Raw genomic sequence first — 14959 nt, 5'->3', positions numbered from 1 at the left:
CAGCACTCATTTTCAGGGACCTGCACTTATTTTTTCACCATTAAACTGTGACCAAGCGCAAGGTAGGAAAGGAAGAGAGAGGAAGAAAAAACAGAAAAAACAGTCACCCAGCATTATCAGCATTTATCTGCTGCAGGACTGCTTCCCGGGGAGAAACTACTATTGATACAGCAAGTGCAGTGGCACCAGGGTCCAAAGCCCTGGTGTCCAATTGAAACCTAACAATGTCTGCATCTTACTACCCTAAGAGCAGTCAAACAGCCAGTTTCCTTCGCTTGCACCGATAGCATCCTTGCTAGCTACTATTCCCAACATACAGTAGCATTCAAGAGATAATAAGTTAAAGGGCCAAGAAAGTTCGAATGCACAGCAAAGTGCCTGAATATTACCTCAGATAGAAAGAAAGCCTGTAAAGCACGTTAAACTGCTCTGCAAAAATTGTGACCACAAACTCCTGTGTACAACTTTTATCAAAACTGGGGGGGCTCATTTACAAGGACTGTGGCTCAGAGTGGTGCAGCTGTGCCTTACTGCGCCGACCTGCGCCACCAGGAAAGGGAAGAAATGCGCTGTATCTACAAAATGTGGCTCATTTTGGTTCTCTCCCTCTGCACGGGCACACACATTGCTGACATGCACCAATGCAGGCACCCTTGCACCGTCGTGCAAGGGTGCCTGCATTGTGGGGATGATTGTTTTTGTGCCGGAAGGGACACCTCCGTACGTTGTGCTGATGATTGATTTTGTGCAGGAAGGTACACCTTCCTGCACAAAAACAATCCTGAGAGGCTTCTTTCTCTTTCTATTCTGCAGCACACATAGAAAGGAAAAGATCAGGGAGAAATAAATATATTTCTCCCTGTTACATCACTCTTACACCACCCATAGGGTGGCGTAGGAATCCAATGCATTCCCTGACTTGTAAAGTATCAAATTCCTTTGGATTCCATGGGTGTTGCATGGGAACACCCCAAACAACACTGATGGAACTCTTTTTCATGCAGTGTTATGCGTGAAAGGGGTCCATATTTACAAGGCTGTAAAAAGCCACACAATGTGGCTTTGAGTGTCCTTGTCAACATGGGTTGGCACACTGTGCCACCACTGTGTAAAAATACTCTAGTGACGCAGTATGCCGCTAGAGCCTCGTAAATTAGGTGTCTGCCATTTTTAGAACAGAACTGTCACCTTCAATAGGATGAAGTGATATCAATTTGGGCACAGACAGGAATTTTCTCTTATATTAGGATAACAATGCTAGCACAAACACTGCTTCAAGTGCTTTTCCCAGCACACATTGTCCCATGCAAAAGCTGTCAAAATTAGTGCAAGTCGTAACCCCAGTACAGTGATTTATGAAGCTAAGAAGGGAAGGCATACATGCAATGTGCACCTATGCCATGGCCTATACTATAACATCACAACTGGCAAATACAGTACCCTGAAGCACTGCAATTTAGCTGCTGCAGTACTATGAGAGAAATAATAGGGCAGTCTGAATGAGGACCTCACAGTTTTGTATAAAACAATAACAATGAGCGAATAACACCCTTAAACATTATTTGTGCCTTGTTTGTGCATGTTGTTTAGGCATTAGTCCAGCTTTGCACTAATCCTTTCCAACATGTAGAAGAGCAAGCTTATAACATAATAAACTGTAATCAGTGGTTGTAAGAAAATGTCCCTTTTTGCATGATCACCCCAATTATTTTGAACTGATGTTGTTTTTTTTAGCTCTGTTAACCAGGCCCCAGTGCTTGTGACCCTTAAAAATGTATTGAATTTGTTAAAAATCCTAATTGGCACATTTAACTTACATGTAAGTCCATACTATATGGTACTAGTGTACACAGAACCTGTAAGTTAAATATCACTAGTGGACAGCAGCACCTACAGTACCACCACTAATGTGACAATGCAAAGCACATCTACAGGACTGCCCTTGCAGCCTAAGGGTGCAGTTTTAAAACTGCAAATTCAACCTGACAAATTAAGCCTTTTCCCAGACCTAAAACCTATTTTTTAATACATATAAATCACCGCTAAGGTAGGTCCTAAATGCCCATAAGGCAGGGTGCATGGTATTTAAAAAATAGGACATGTATATAAGTTTAACATGCCCTGGCAGTGAAAAACATTTTTTACTGTGGCAGTGCTGACTCTCTCATAAAATAGCACCGAGTTACATTATAAATAGGGCTCTCAGTTTTCTATTTTTACCAAGTTTTATAGATAAATACAGGGATAAAAGAATGTCTTTCCTGTCTGTATTTATTTTTAAAAGCGGACAAATACTGAAATGTATGCTTCTAATGAGTAACTTTCCATGCTGTCTGCTATGAATTCCAAGATAACAGATGGGCAGTTAGAATGCATGGTGAGTTAAAAACAGTTTAAGATATCTTTAAATACAGACATTTGTTAACATATGTTTATAAGAAATTGCTAATATTTACCTACAAGTGTAGTGTCTTGCTATATTTGGCTGCTACATTTGCTAAAACATGTTAGGCATCAAAGTATGAGAGTATGTTTATCAGCTAAGTAAATATGGAAATGTACCACTTTTGACTCCACCTATTCCCGAACCACTAAATAGATGTGGGTAAATACTAATAAAATGGCCAAAAATAAATATGGATAAATACTGACAGACATTTTTGGAGAATAAATAACAAAAAAACAGGGGCCCTAATTATAACACTTAATTATATATAACTCATGTTTGGGAATAGCTAGAAACATAGTTCAAGGAATCAACTTAATAGCAGTTTGAACTCCAATCTAATGCTCAAGTTGTATTTTAAATTATTATCTTGAAAAAGTCACTTTCATAAAGTTGACATTTTCTTGCCTAAAGCCTCAGGTAACCCTTTCATAGTTACTCTCTAACTGTAACCTAGCAGCCATCTGGCCCCTTGCCAAAAAGGTGTGGATGGCTCTCTGGAAAGGGAATAAATGAGCCTTTGCTAGGAGGCAGTGTGACCTATACCTGACAGGATGGCTTGGGAGATGTGCCCACCAACTGCACAAGCTTCAAAGGGGCATCTCCTGTCACAGACAGATGTAGCTCAACTAGGCCTGTCCCTGCCATTGTCCAAGGAGCCAGAGAGGTACCAATCCTGGTGGGGGAATTGGTTTCAGAATTGGTTTGCAGTGGGAGTTTTTAATTTCTGTAGACACAACTCAGGGGTGTGCCCAGAGCTCTGCCCATAAGATGAAAGATTCTGCCATGCTGGATTTTGGCAGAACGGTGTACTGCAGGATTGTTTAGGGTCAAGCCCCAAGGACATGATGTCAAAGTGGGTAGCTGAGGGACTCTTCTCCCGCCCACAAGCTAGTGCCAGGCATAATGGTCGCACATCTGGGTACCTCCTTCAGAACACTTCTGGCCCTACACAGGATGGACTGTACCCGCTGCTGAACATGTGGAGAGAAACTGAAAGAGCCACAGTTGTTTGGAGCACAAGTCCATCACACTACTCTCAGTAGGAACATGGAAATGTGGGGCAGGATAGTCGACAGAGTCAATGCTGTAGGCACCACCCTGTGCACAAAGAAGAACATCAGGAAGAGGTGAAACAACCCCAGGGCAAGGGCAAGGTAGTTTCCCTGGTCCCCAGGCACCAGTTGCTGGCCAAGAAGACTGGTGGTGACCCTTTCTTTCTATGCAAGGTCTTGACCATCCTGAATCCTGAGGACTTGATAGGAATACCTGGACGGAGTCTGGTAAGTCACAACAACAGAAATGTCCCCAAAAATGCCATGTCATGCATGCTCAATGCTCACATTTTGCCACTTTTACTATAATTCACTTACTAGCACAGGGTCCACCAGTTCAAAGACTCCTGTTTGGCATCTCACAATTAAAGTGTGCTCACCTGGGGTGCAAACATTTGTGAATAGTATGTGCACAACAGGGAGTTGCATGACTACTTCTCCCAGGAGACACTGTTCTACAACTCCAAATACCAGACCAGTGTTTCCGTCTCTAAATACCCTTGTTTCTTAACTCCCAGTTGAAGTGTACTTACCTGTGAGGATAACATTTGCATAGTATGGTGGACTGATATGACTACATCTTCTAGCAGGCACTGTTACTGCTACTCAAACCACCAGCTGTGTTTCCTTCTCCAAATATCCTTGTTCGTCAACTTCCAATTGAAGTGTACTCACCTGGGAGGATAACATTTGTATAGTGTGTGTAGTACAGGGAGTGACATGACTGCTAAGTCCAAGAGGCTCTGGTACCATAAATCCTGTCAGCCAGCCCATTGTCCTCTTCTCCAAAGTCCCCTGTGTGGTAACTCACACATGAAGGATACTCAGCTGGGAGGATAACATTTATATAGTGCGTGTACTAGAAAGAGTGCTCTGACTGCATCTCCCAGCAGGCCCTGTTTCTGTGATTCCAACCACCAGCCCAGTGTTCACTTGCCCATGTACCGATGTTTGTTAATGCACAAATAAAGTTTACTCACCTGGGAGGTTTGCCATTTGTCAAGTGTTAGGAAGTGGAGAGAGTGACCTGACTGAAACTCCCAGCAGGCCCTGTGACTGAAAAACCAACCATCAGCCCAGTGTTCTCTTGTCCAAATACCATTGTTTGTCAACTTTCAATTGAAGTGTACTCCCCTGGGAGGATGATAGTTGTATAGTGTACGTAGTACAGGCAGTTTCATGACAGGAGCTCCCAGGAGACCCCGTTTCCGTAACTCCACACACGAGCCCAATGGTCACTTTTCCAAAGACCACTGTTAGTCAATTCCCAAATTAAGTTTACTCACCCTGGGGGAAAACATTTATCAAGCATTGTGGAGTAGTGCGAGTGACATGACCACAATTCCTAGGAAGCACTGTTTCTCTAACACCAACCACCAGACCAGTGTCTGATTGTCAACATACCATTGTTTGGTAACTCTCAATTGAAGTCTACTCATATGGGAGGATACCATTTGTATAGTGTGTGTAGTAGAGGGAGTGATCTGACTGCAACTTTCAGGAGGCACTGTTTCACTAACTCAAAACACCAGTAGAGTGTTCAGTTCTCCAAATACCCTCCTTCAAGAACTCACAAATGAAGTGTATTCACCTGTGAGGATGGCAGTTATCAGATGCATGAAGTAGAGGGAGTGACATGACTGCTAAGGCCAGGAGACTCTGTCTCTCCCATTCCAAACAGAAGCTTAGTGATCAAATACCCTCTGTGACCAGAACGCAATACACAATAGGCCCTGTGTTCCCAACTCCGAACACAAAAACAATGTTCACTTGCCCAGTTCCATCTATTGATGAGATCTCAATTAAATTTTACTCACCTGGGAGGATAACATCTGTCAAGTGTGTGTATTATGGAGAGTGAAATGACTGCAACTCCCACAAGGCACTGTTTCAGTAACTCCAAACAGTAACTCCAAACACCAGAATAGTGGTCACTTGTCCAAATACCCTTGCCTGCTAACTCTCAATTGAAGTTTACTCACCTGGGAGGGACCAAGATACAGATCATGCTCAACTCTGAGATTTCTCTTGCTACCTAGCTCCATCTTGCCCTCCTAATCCAAGATGAAACTATTGGGAACAGGAAGGACACCTTACCCAGTGTGCAAAACAAAGATCTCAAATGCCTCAAGATGCTTAACCAGAATGGTATTTGCAGCAGACACATTCACAATGCACTGACCACATGATGACTCCAATCACATATACAACAAAGTCCTGGTTCTATCTGCATAACAATCAACTAGGCCTCAAAATGGCAAAAGACATATCTTGCCTAGGGACTGTTTTGCGTGCACTAGTGGCAAGATGACATTCTCAGGCCATCCTCCCAAGGGCTAATGATCTGCATATTTCAGCAGCTGCTTGACTTAAATGGAATTGGCATGCTTTACAAATGTTAGGTCAATACAACCGATAGCATTGGTACCCGTCACAATAGGATAACGTGCAAATCAACTATGTACAAGGTCTTTGTGAAATGTCACTAAACGTTTGGAGGTAGATGTCACAATACAACCAGTAACATTGTACATTTCACAGGTCGAGCTGCCACTAGCCACACAGAGCCCACAGAAGAGACTCCCACTACCCCACTGGATGAAGCCATCAGTGACAATGATACTCCTGGATGTGTGGACGTGGAGGATGGTTCTGGACCATCTGGACAACTTGATCAGACACCAACTGTGGCCAACACATCACCTTCCAGCCCAGTTGACCCCACATCACAGGCAGCCCAGTTGCCCCACATCACAGGCAGCCCTTCGCCCCCCCCAACCTGTGTAGCTAGGACAGTGGCAACCATCTTGTGCTCTCAGTCCAGGATCCTGAGTCGCAGCATAACACCTCTAACAATGATGGTCCTGGAGCTAGTGGGAGGGTGCACCCTGTGGAAAGGGCATAGGGCCATCAGATAGGGTGTGTGGGAGGGATGCTGTCAGCCAGCGGAGTGAGGCCACTGGGGATGCTCATGGACAAGACACCATCAGCCACATCTTGGGTGTCTATGAGGAGTCCCAAGGCGTGATGGTCCAGGTACTTGCAGAACTTTGGGAAATCAAGCAGCTACAGCGAGACATCCATAGGGATATGTGTGAACAGAGGCAGGCTCACAATACCAACATGTCCTTCCTAACAGTGGTGCTGAGGGACATTAACACCACCCTGATCACGGATCGATAACAACACACTACCCCTTCCTTTGTAGCATCTACACCAGGCCGTTCATCGGTGACAGCTAATGGAAGGGAAGCCATGCCAGGGGAAGAACCCACCCCAGACCCCCTTGCCTAAGGCAGCAGCAGATCCCCCCTGCCCACCACCCCAGAGTGGATGCCCAGCAAAGATTCCAGGAGGTGCGGATGGCAAGACACCCACCACTTCCAGCAACTGACCTCTTCCAAAAGAAGCTCCTTTCTGTGCCACATATTTACTCTGCTGACTGTTCTTCAACCACCTTCCATTTATAATGAGAGGAGTACACTGGACTTTGGACGCCCAATGTTGTGACATCTACTTCAATGATTTCATTCACCATGACTGAACCCTCCACTTTTTATTTCCACCATGCACCAATATTGTTTTCTGCACAGAATTTCAGTAAGTCCACCTATCACAAAGTCATTGTCTCTTTGCTTCTGTCCCACATTTAGCTTTGTAGAAATGTAAGACCATGTGAAGCAAATGAGGAAGACACAAGATACTAATGCACAGAGGGATATGTTACAGGTACAGTGCTCTGCTAAGAATGACTACCAACACACACACAAACACATTGGTACAAGTGACCTGTCACAACAGTGTACGGCATATAGGCTGATGAAATGCCTGGACTATCATAGCTAAGAACGGCTGACTCATATTGTGCCAAGGTACACATACCAAGGTACAGCCCCCAGACCATGGAAGGATGGGCCTTGTCAGACAGTGTTCAGTAGAAGAGGCAAACTGAAATGTGGATGGTGTCACCAGGTAGAGCCCTTTCACATACCACACAAAATAAATCCACCTTAACATTAATCAAGATATAGACAAAGGGCAGAACAACAGTCCCTGATCACAGGCCAATCATAATCCAATGACCAAGCATCATAATGGCATGACACAAACATATGTCAGTGTTGTGGCACAGGCACTGTGGCCTGAAATGATGAAACACATCCACAGTAATTAACAGGTTATACAAGAATAGTGTTTAGCCTATGTGAAGGGTGAATGCCTCACTTGCAATAGATGAAAACATATTTCATGCCCAAATGATCCCACACATGATACAATTGGCCCAACACAGCACAGTAAACAATTCCAATGTGCACTTCCAGCCAGACACTGTTCATGTCAGAACTGCATCAGATACCTGCCAGTGTCACAACTCTGAAATGCCCACAGGAGGATGTCATGTTGGTGGTTCCTGTACAAAGACAAAACAAGGAGTATTGGCTTGAAAACATATCTATTACACAAATCACATAGCAAGTATATGGAAAGGAAATTACATTGCAATGAGACTGACACAAAGTAGCTACATCAAGATGGGTATATGTCAAAGACTCTCTTCAAGCACCCATTGGCTGAATAGTTCAGATTATCAGCTCCCTAGTTGTTTCCAAAACACTCAACTCCGCACATTCTCACAAGTACAGTTACAGTCATTACATCACATGATTTACTTACACTCAAAAAAAGTAGCTACTGATGAGATCTTCCCACAAGTCAGCTTCGCCCTCTTTACCACTGTCATCTTCACTTGGCATTTCACAAGTCTCACCCAGTGGCACTGCAGGGTCCCTCTCCTCTGGGATGTATGGGATATTCCTCCTCAGGGTGATGTTGTGGAGCATGCATCATGCCACAGTGATCTGACACACTTTCGCGGGTGAGCCCAGGAGGGCTCTACCTGTCCGGACACCTGAATCTGGCCTTCAGGAGCCCAAAAGCCCACTCCACTTCCCACCTTGTTATTTCATTGGCCTCATTGAAGAAGACTTCCCCTGGTATAATTGGATTCCTTACTGGTGTCAACAACCAAGGACGAATTGGATATGCAGAGTCTCCTGTTAAGTAATGGGACATATGTGGACCAATGAGCCTCTCACTTCATTATTGGAGCACCTGACATTGCACACACACAAACAGGATAGATGTGACTTGCCAACCAGCCAGGCCCTCTCTGGGCACAGTTGTGACATCAGCTGGGGTATGGTGCTGTTCTGCATTATGAAGGAATCATGGGCTGAACCCGGATAATAGGCATAGACATGTGAAATGTATAGATCAGCAAAAAGGTAACTTGCACATTGGTGAAATAGAAGTTCTTTCTGTTGCAGTGTACTTGTTCATTGGCCTGTGGTGGAACCAAGTCAACGTGTGTGCCATCAATGACCCTCCACCACATGTGGGAGGCATACAAAACCATAAAAATCAACCTTCACATGGCCTTAATCCTGATGTTGGGGAAACTCTATGTAGCTGTCCCTGTGTTTCAACATTTGCTGAGAGGACATTCTTCAACACCAGACTGAACATAGGTTGGGACATGCCAGCTTACAGGGCCACTGTATGTTGGAAGGACCCTGTGGCTAAGAAGTGCAATACTGACATGACTTGTATAATGGGGGGTATGCTGGTTGGATAACTAATAGATGGCATCAGATCTGGCTTTTGTTTGCCTATTCAGAAGGTAAAGAAGCCTTGTGTGGCTTTCTTCCATGGTCTCTCTCAGATGCATTTAATTAGTTTTGCAGCACCACTCATTTCAGTGTAGGGGGTTAAAGCACTTTACATTGCACACACATTACACAGAGACAATGTCAGAGCCTTTTAGATTGCACACACATTACACAGAGACAATCAGCCATAAGTTTGTAAATCAGCGTATAAGAAACATTTCATAAGACACAGAACTAAAACACAAAGGAGCCACACGTCATCCATACTGGTAGGCTGTATAGTTTAAGAGTGGAGAATCACGAGCTCAGAATTTGAAATGTAACACCATGGTTGGGGGGCTCACTTTAATATTAAGAATTGATTTATACCCACATGAACTCATTTTGCAACAGTAAGATAATGAAAGACTGGATGAAAAATTATATTGCTCTACTCTATACTTCAAGGAATGAATGCCATCCGTTGATGACTGTTAATAGTTTACTGTTCTATAGTAGGATTTTAACTTATAAACTATAAGGACCTCTCTGACAAAAGCCGTAACCCACTGACCCATTTGCGTTATATGCACTTCGTGATCTACATGCTACATGTTCTTTGCAGGAGGCATATTAACCCACTGTGCTACATTAAAACTTAAACTAGAGAATACTCTGAACTCTCTCCAGGAAGAACATTAATCTCCATAGTTATCTTGGCATTCTTATTGTTGCCTGAAAATTCCTGAAGGCAAGGAACACTGCAGCAGGTGCTTTTAAAACTATAATATACTTGCAAACACGGCGCCCCCTGACAAAGTTAGCATGAAGTGCTGTGGCACCGGTTGCACCAACCTAGAACTGACACTGCCCACTGTTAGATGCCATCTGCGCCCTGCAACATTCTACAATGGTGTTTGAGTAGTTTCTGAGCTCAAAACAACTTTTTCTGAAGTGTAATGCAGTTTGTGAAGCCCAGTGCAGAATTTCAGGCCTCCAAAATGGCGGCTGCCTGACCTACTCCACTGGACGTTAGGAACTGCCCTCAACCACCGCCATGTTCTGCAGATTCATTTACTTGACTCCTGACACTGCTGCCAGCAATACCCCCACTACCTGAGTTGCTGTGTACTGTCTCTGGGAACAATTATGCCACAACCAACAGGTGACAGGGGCGGCTGCCTTCTCTTTAGAGGAGCTGGAGAGGTTAGTGGAGAAGGTCCTACCCTGTATGGACAGCTCTATAATGCACCAAAGGAACATAGTTTTCTCTGCACTTCACCATCCTTTCGCTCCTAACAGACTATATTGGGGCCACGTGTGCCAGGTTGGATACTCATGTGCCTGTTGTTGCAGTCTGTGTGGCATCAATGGGATGTACAATGTGCAGGTATTGGTGACCAGTGCCATATGTAAAGTTCAGTCACATTGTGTTGCACGAGTGTTTTCGGTTCCTAGATCCTCCTTGTGATGGATGCAGATAACTAGGGGCCAGATGTAGCAAAACAAATTTTTGCGGCTAGCAAATTACGAGTCATACCGACTCGCAAATTGCAACTCGCAAAAGTGCATGCAGAAAGGTGTCTCAGACACCTTCTGCGACTCGCTATGGGGTCGCAAAGACCCACCTCGTGAATATTAATGAGGTGGGTCGCAAATTGCGACCAGATAGCGAGTCCCTGCACTCACAGGGATGGTGGCCTGCTGGAGACAGCAGACCTCCATGTCTGTGACTGCTTTTTTTAATAAAGCAGTTTTTTTTTTTAATTGCAGCCCGTTTTCCTTAAAGGAAAATGAGTTGCAATTAAAAAAAATAATGAAACCATTTGATTTCATTTTTTCAGAGTAGGCAGTGGTCCATTGGACCACTGCCTGCTCTGAAAAAATATTTTCGGCGACATTCACAAAGGGGAAGGGGTCCCATGGGGACCCCTTCCCGTTTGCGAATGCGTTACCACCCACTTCAAGTGGGTGGTAACTGCGAGTTGGTTTGCGACCGCATTCGCGGTCACAAAGCAACTCAGCATGGCGATGCGGTCGCAAATAGGAAGGGAACACCCCTTCCTATTTGCGAGTCGCATCCTCAAATTGCGAGTCGGTACCAACTCGCAATTTGAGGATGTGCATCGCGTTCGGCCTTTTGCATGCTGCAAACTGCGTTTTTCGCAACAGAGGGAAAGAGGTTTCCCCTCCCTCCGTCTTCTCTGTCGTATGCCCTCTGGACGCACAAGGCGGAAGTACATTGACTAGTGAAACTTATTGGTGTCTGTATATAAAAAAGGTTTGATATAGGAGAAGTTGTTTTTTGGTCCTGATGAAGTGTCAATGGATCCGGCTGGACCACCAGACGTGAAACATGTTGACCCACGGTTAGAGGTTCTGTGATCATTTTCGTTCTCTTATTTATTCAGAGAGTGACTGAGCATGATTTCTTAACCATCACTTTCGGTTTGTTTTTAACCTTGGCCTACACCTTATATTAGCTGAATAAAACTGGTGATGTTTTTTGAGGTTTAGAGACAATTTTAGATTTTCCCTCTCCTGCTTATATAGGGGGTTATTCTAACTTTGGAGGAGTGTTAATCCGTCCCAAAAGTGACGGTAAAGTGACGGATATACCACCAGACGTATTACGAGTTCCATAGGATATAATGGACTCGTAATACGGCTGGTGGTAAATCCGTCACTTTTCCGTCACTTTTGGGACGGATCAACACCTCCTCCAAAGTTAGAATAACCCCCATAGTGTCTACATGTAGGCATTGTCCATAAGTATATTCAATTACGGCAGTCACTATTAAAGATCTCCAGCAAAGAGCCCCTTTTTGGGTAGCCCGTCAGACATTGCAGTGCCGGTCTAACGGTGAGCATCCCCGATGATGAAGCATGACATCCGATTGGATGTGTGAGGGCTCTTGCTCCTAAATATTTAGGTTTCCCTGCTTCTCACTCTTGGAACAGTGCACTCTATGTTTTTGTGATTATTTGCATATACATGTCATGTGTTGCATACTGCTGTGCTTTGCATATTGGCTTAGGAACCTAGGACACAATTGGGTAGAATCCACAAACCACTTGCTCTACAGGGAAGACATATGGCTGGGTACATTGATCAAACAAATACTGTTTTTTTGTTGTTGTAGTGTGTGTAATTTCTCTGCAACAGACCACTACTCTTAAATTACAGGCCAAAGGTAAGTAGGTGATGGATCACTGTATTCATCCATGTGTCTGGGTAAAAGTGTAAATAGGCATCCACCACACAAAGGCTAGTTGTCTTCAGTGTATGATGGATGCTCCTGCCTCACTGCAGTCTGTAATGTGAAATGTCCAACATACATGTGACAGAGCTTACATTGTTTTTGTATGCAGCTATAGGTCAATTCTTTGCCTTGGTACGTGGGGAATGTCCATTGACAGGATTTATGTGCCTTTTCTGTTGACATTATTCCTTGTGCTTACATGTCAGCATGTGTCTCTTTCTCTTTAAAAAAATATTTGTAAGCTGCTGTTTCATCTATGGTCTACCAAAAGATTTTCTAGTATAATTTCTTATTGTTGGGTCATCATGTATGTGACAAATAGATGTGTGCATGACCTTGTGTGGGATCTGTGGAAATGCATTTGACATTGGCCTACTAATGTATGTCAACAGGTAACTGAGGTCTGTTAAATGGGGCAAAGGTTTGAGGGTGATGGTGTCTCCTACTTATTGGATGGTTATTGTGATTACACAACTTCAGCCATGCAATTGTAGTTGTCTGAGATCCTGAATTTCCTTTGGGCAGTTGTTGACTGTTCCGATGATAAGCATGCATATTGTACTGCACAAGCATGTGCCACTTAGATGGAGGTAATTGCTGGGGCCTACTTGATATCCTGGTAATGTTTGTTAATCAGGGCTGTTGTTCAAGTGTGATCATCAACTGTGATGACCCTATTTCTCTTTGTATTTGCAGCATCAGCACCCGCAAGCAAAGGAAATAAGGCACAATTGAGTGAGGAAGCTTTTGGCCATGGGATCTCTGGTCAAGACACAACCAAGACAGACGGACCAAGTGTTCTAGAGGGCGAGAGCAGTGCCAGGTAAGTGGCTGGAAATTCCTCATCATCATCAGAGTCTTCCTCCAGTGGACACTCCCTAGTGATGGCAGACCCATCAGGGCATACCCCTGTACCATCTTTGTCTGCCACCCCCATTCTATTACCACTCTCCCTGTTGCTACCCACCCAGTTGACCATGCCCACTGACCCAAGAGGGTGGTTGTCTCCTTTGCCGCAGGCCCATCCCCTGTCATCTCTGCTGCACTCAGTAATGAGTCTATTCACCTCCAGAGAAGTATATCTGTGGGTCAGTCAGCCATTGTGAATGATATCAAGGGATTGGTAACTCAACTACCACAGATAAATGCATTCCGGAAAGGCATTCATGATACAATGACAGGCCTTCAGAGATCTTTTCCAGCTCTGGTCTCCTCACTGATGGCAGCCAGTAACTCCCCACCTTCCATTCCCCCTCCACCTCCACCTCCACCTCCTTCTTCCCAATCCAAATCTCCCCTTCTCCTACTTACCCAAAGCACACAGACAAACCTGCATGCATCCATATCAACAAACGAGAGAAGCACACACAAACACAAGCACCACAAGGCACACCAGCAAGCAAGCACACAACAGCCACCCACAGACACAACAACAGTCACCACTTCCCCTGACACCCCCAATATTACACACAAAACATCCAGTATATCCACAGGTATCACACCAACAGTCAGGTACACACCCACCACACCCAGCATACCCGCAGACACCAGCCTAGCAGACCCCAAGACAACCACCACAAGCAACATATCTTCAGACACCACAACAACAGGTACACAGACATCTACCACATCTAACATACCCTCAGTCACCACCCCAACGGACACACACACACATCCACTACTCAATCCCCCAGCACCTCCACCTCCCTGACCCCTAAGACACACACATGCACTCAGTCACCCACTGTTGGACCTGGCCCTTTTTGCAGGGTCAACCTTTTTACCTCCTTCCTCCTATTTTTCCTGACCTGTTTTTGTTGGCTTTAGAACTCTGAGCACTTTACCACTGCTACCCAGTGCTAAAGTGCATATGCTCTCTGTGTAAATTGTACTATTGATTGGTTTATCCATAATTGGCATATATGATTTACTGGTAAGTCCCTGGTAAAGTGCACTAGAGGTGCCCAGGGCCTGTAAATCAAATGCTAAGAGTGGGCCTGCAACACTAGCTGTGCCACCCACATAAGTAGCCCTGTAATCATGTCTCAGATCTGCCAATGCAGTGTCTGTGTGTGAAGTTTTTAAACTGTAAATTTGACCTTGCAATTGTCCCCACTTGCCAGGCCTAACCCTTCCCTGTTCCTACATTTAAGACACCCCTAAGGTAGGCCCCAGGTAGCCCCATGGGCAGGATGCAGTGTATGGTTAAGGTAGGACATATATTAATGTTTATTATATGTCCTGACAGTGAAATACTGCCAAATTCATTTTTTTCAGTGTTGCAAGGCTTATTTCTCTCATAGGTTAACATGGAGGCTGCCTTTAAACATGATTAAACATGATTCCCTTTGGGAGCAGATAGACATGTGGTGTTTGGGACCTCTGAACTAACAATTTAAAAATACATCTTTTAGTAAAGTTTGTTTTAAGATTGTGTGTTTGAAAATGCCACTTTTAGAAAGTGGGCATTTTCTTACTTGAACCATTTTTGTCACTCTGCCTGTTTGTGGATTCCCTGTCTAGGTTAGTTTGAAAGTTGGGCTGTTT

This window comes from Pleurodeles waltl, chromosome 5 (assembly GCF_031143425.1).
Source record: "Pleurodeles waltl isolate 20211129_DDA chromosome 5, aPleWal1.hap1.20221129, whole genome shotgun sequence".
In the NCBI taxonomy this organism is placed as follows: Eukaryota; Metazoa; Chordata; class Amphibia; order Caudata; family Salamandridae; genus Pleurodeles; species Pleurodeles waltl.
Note: the sequence above shows the minus strand (reverse complement) of the source record.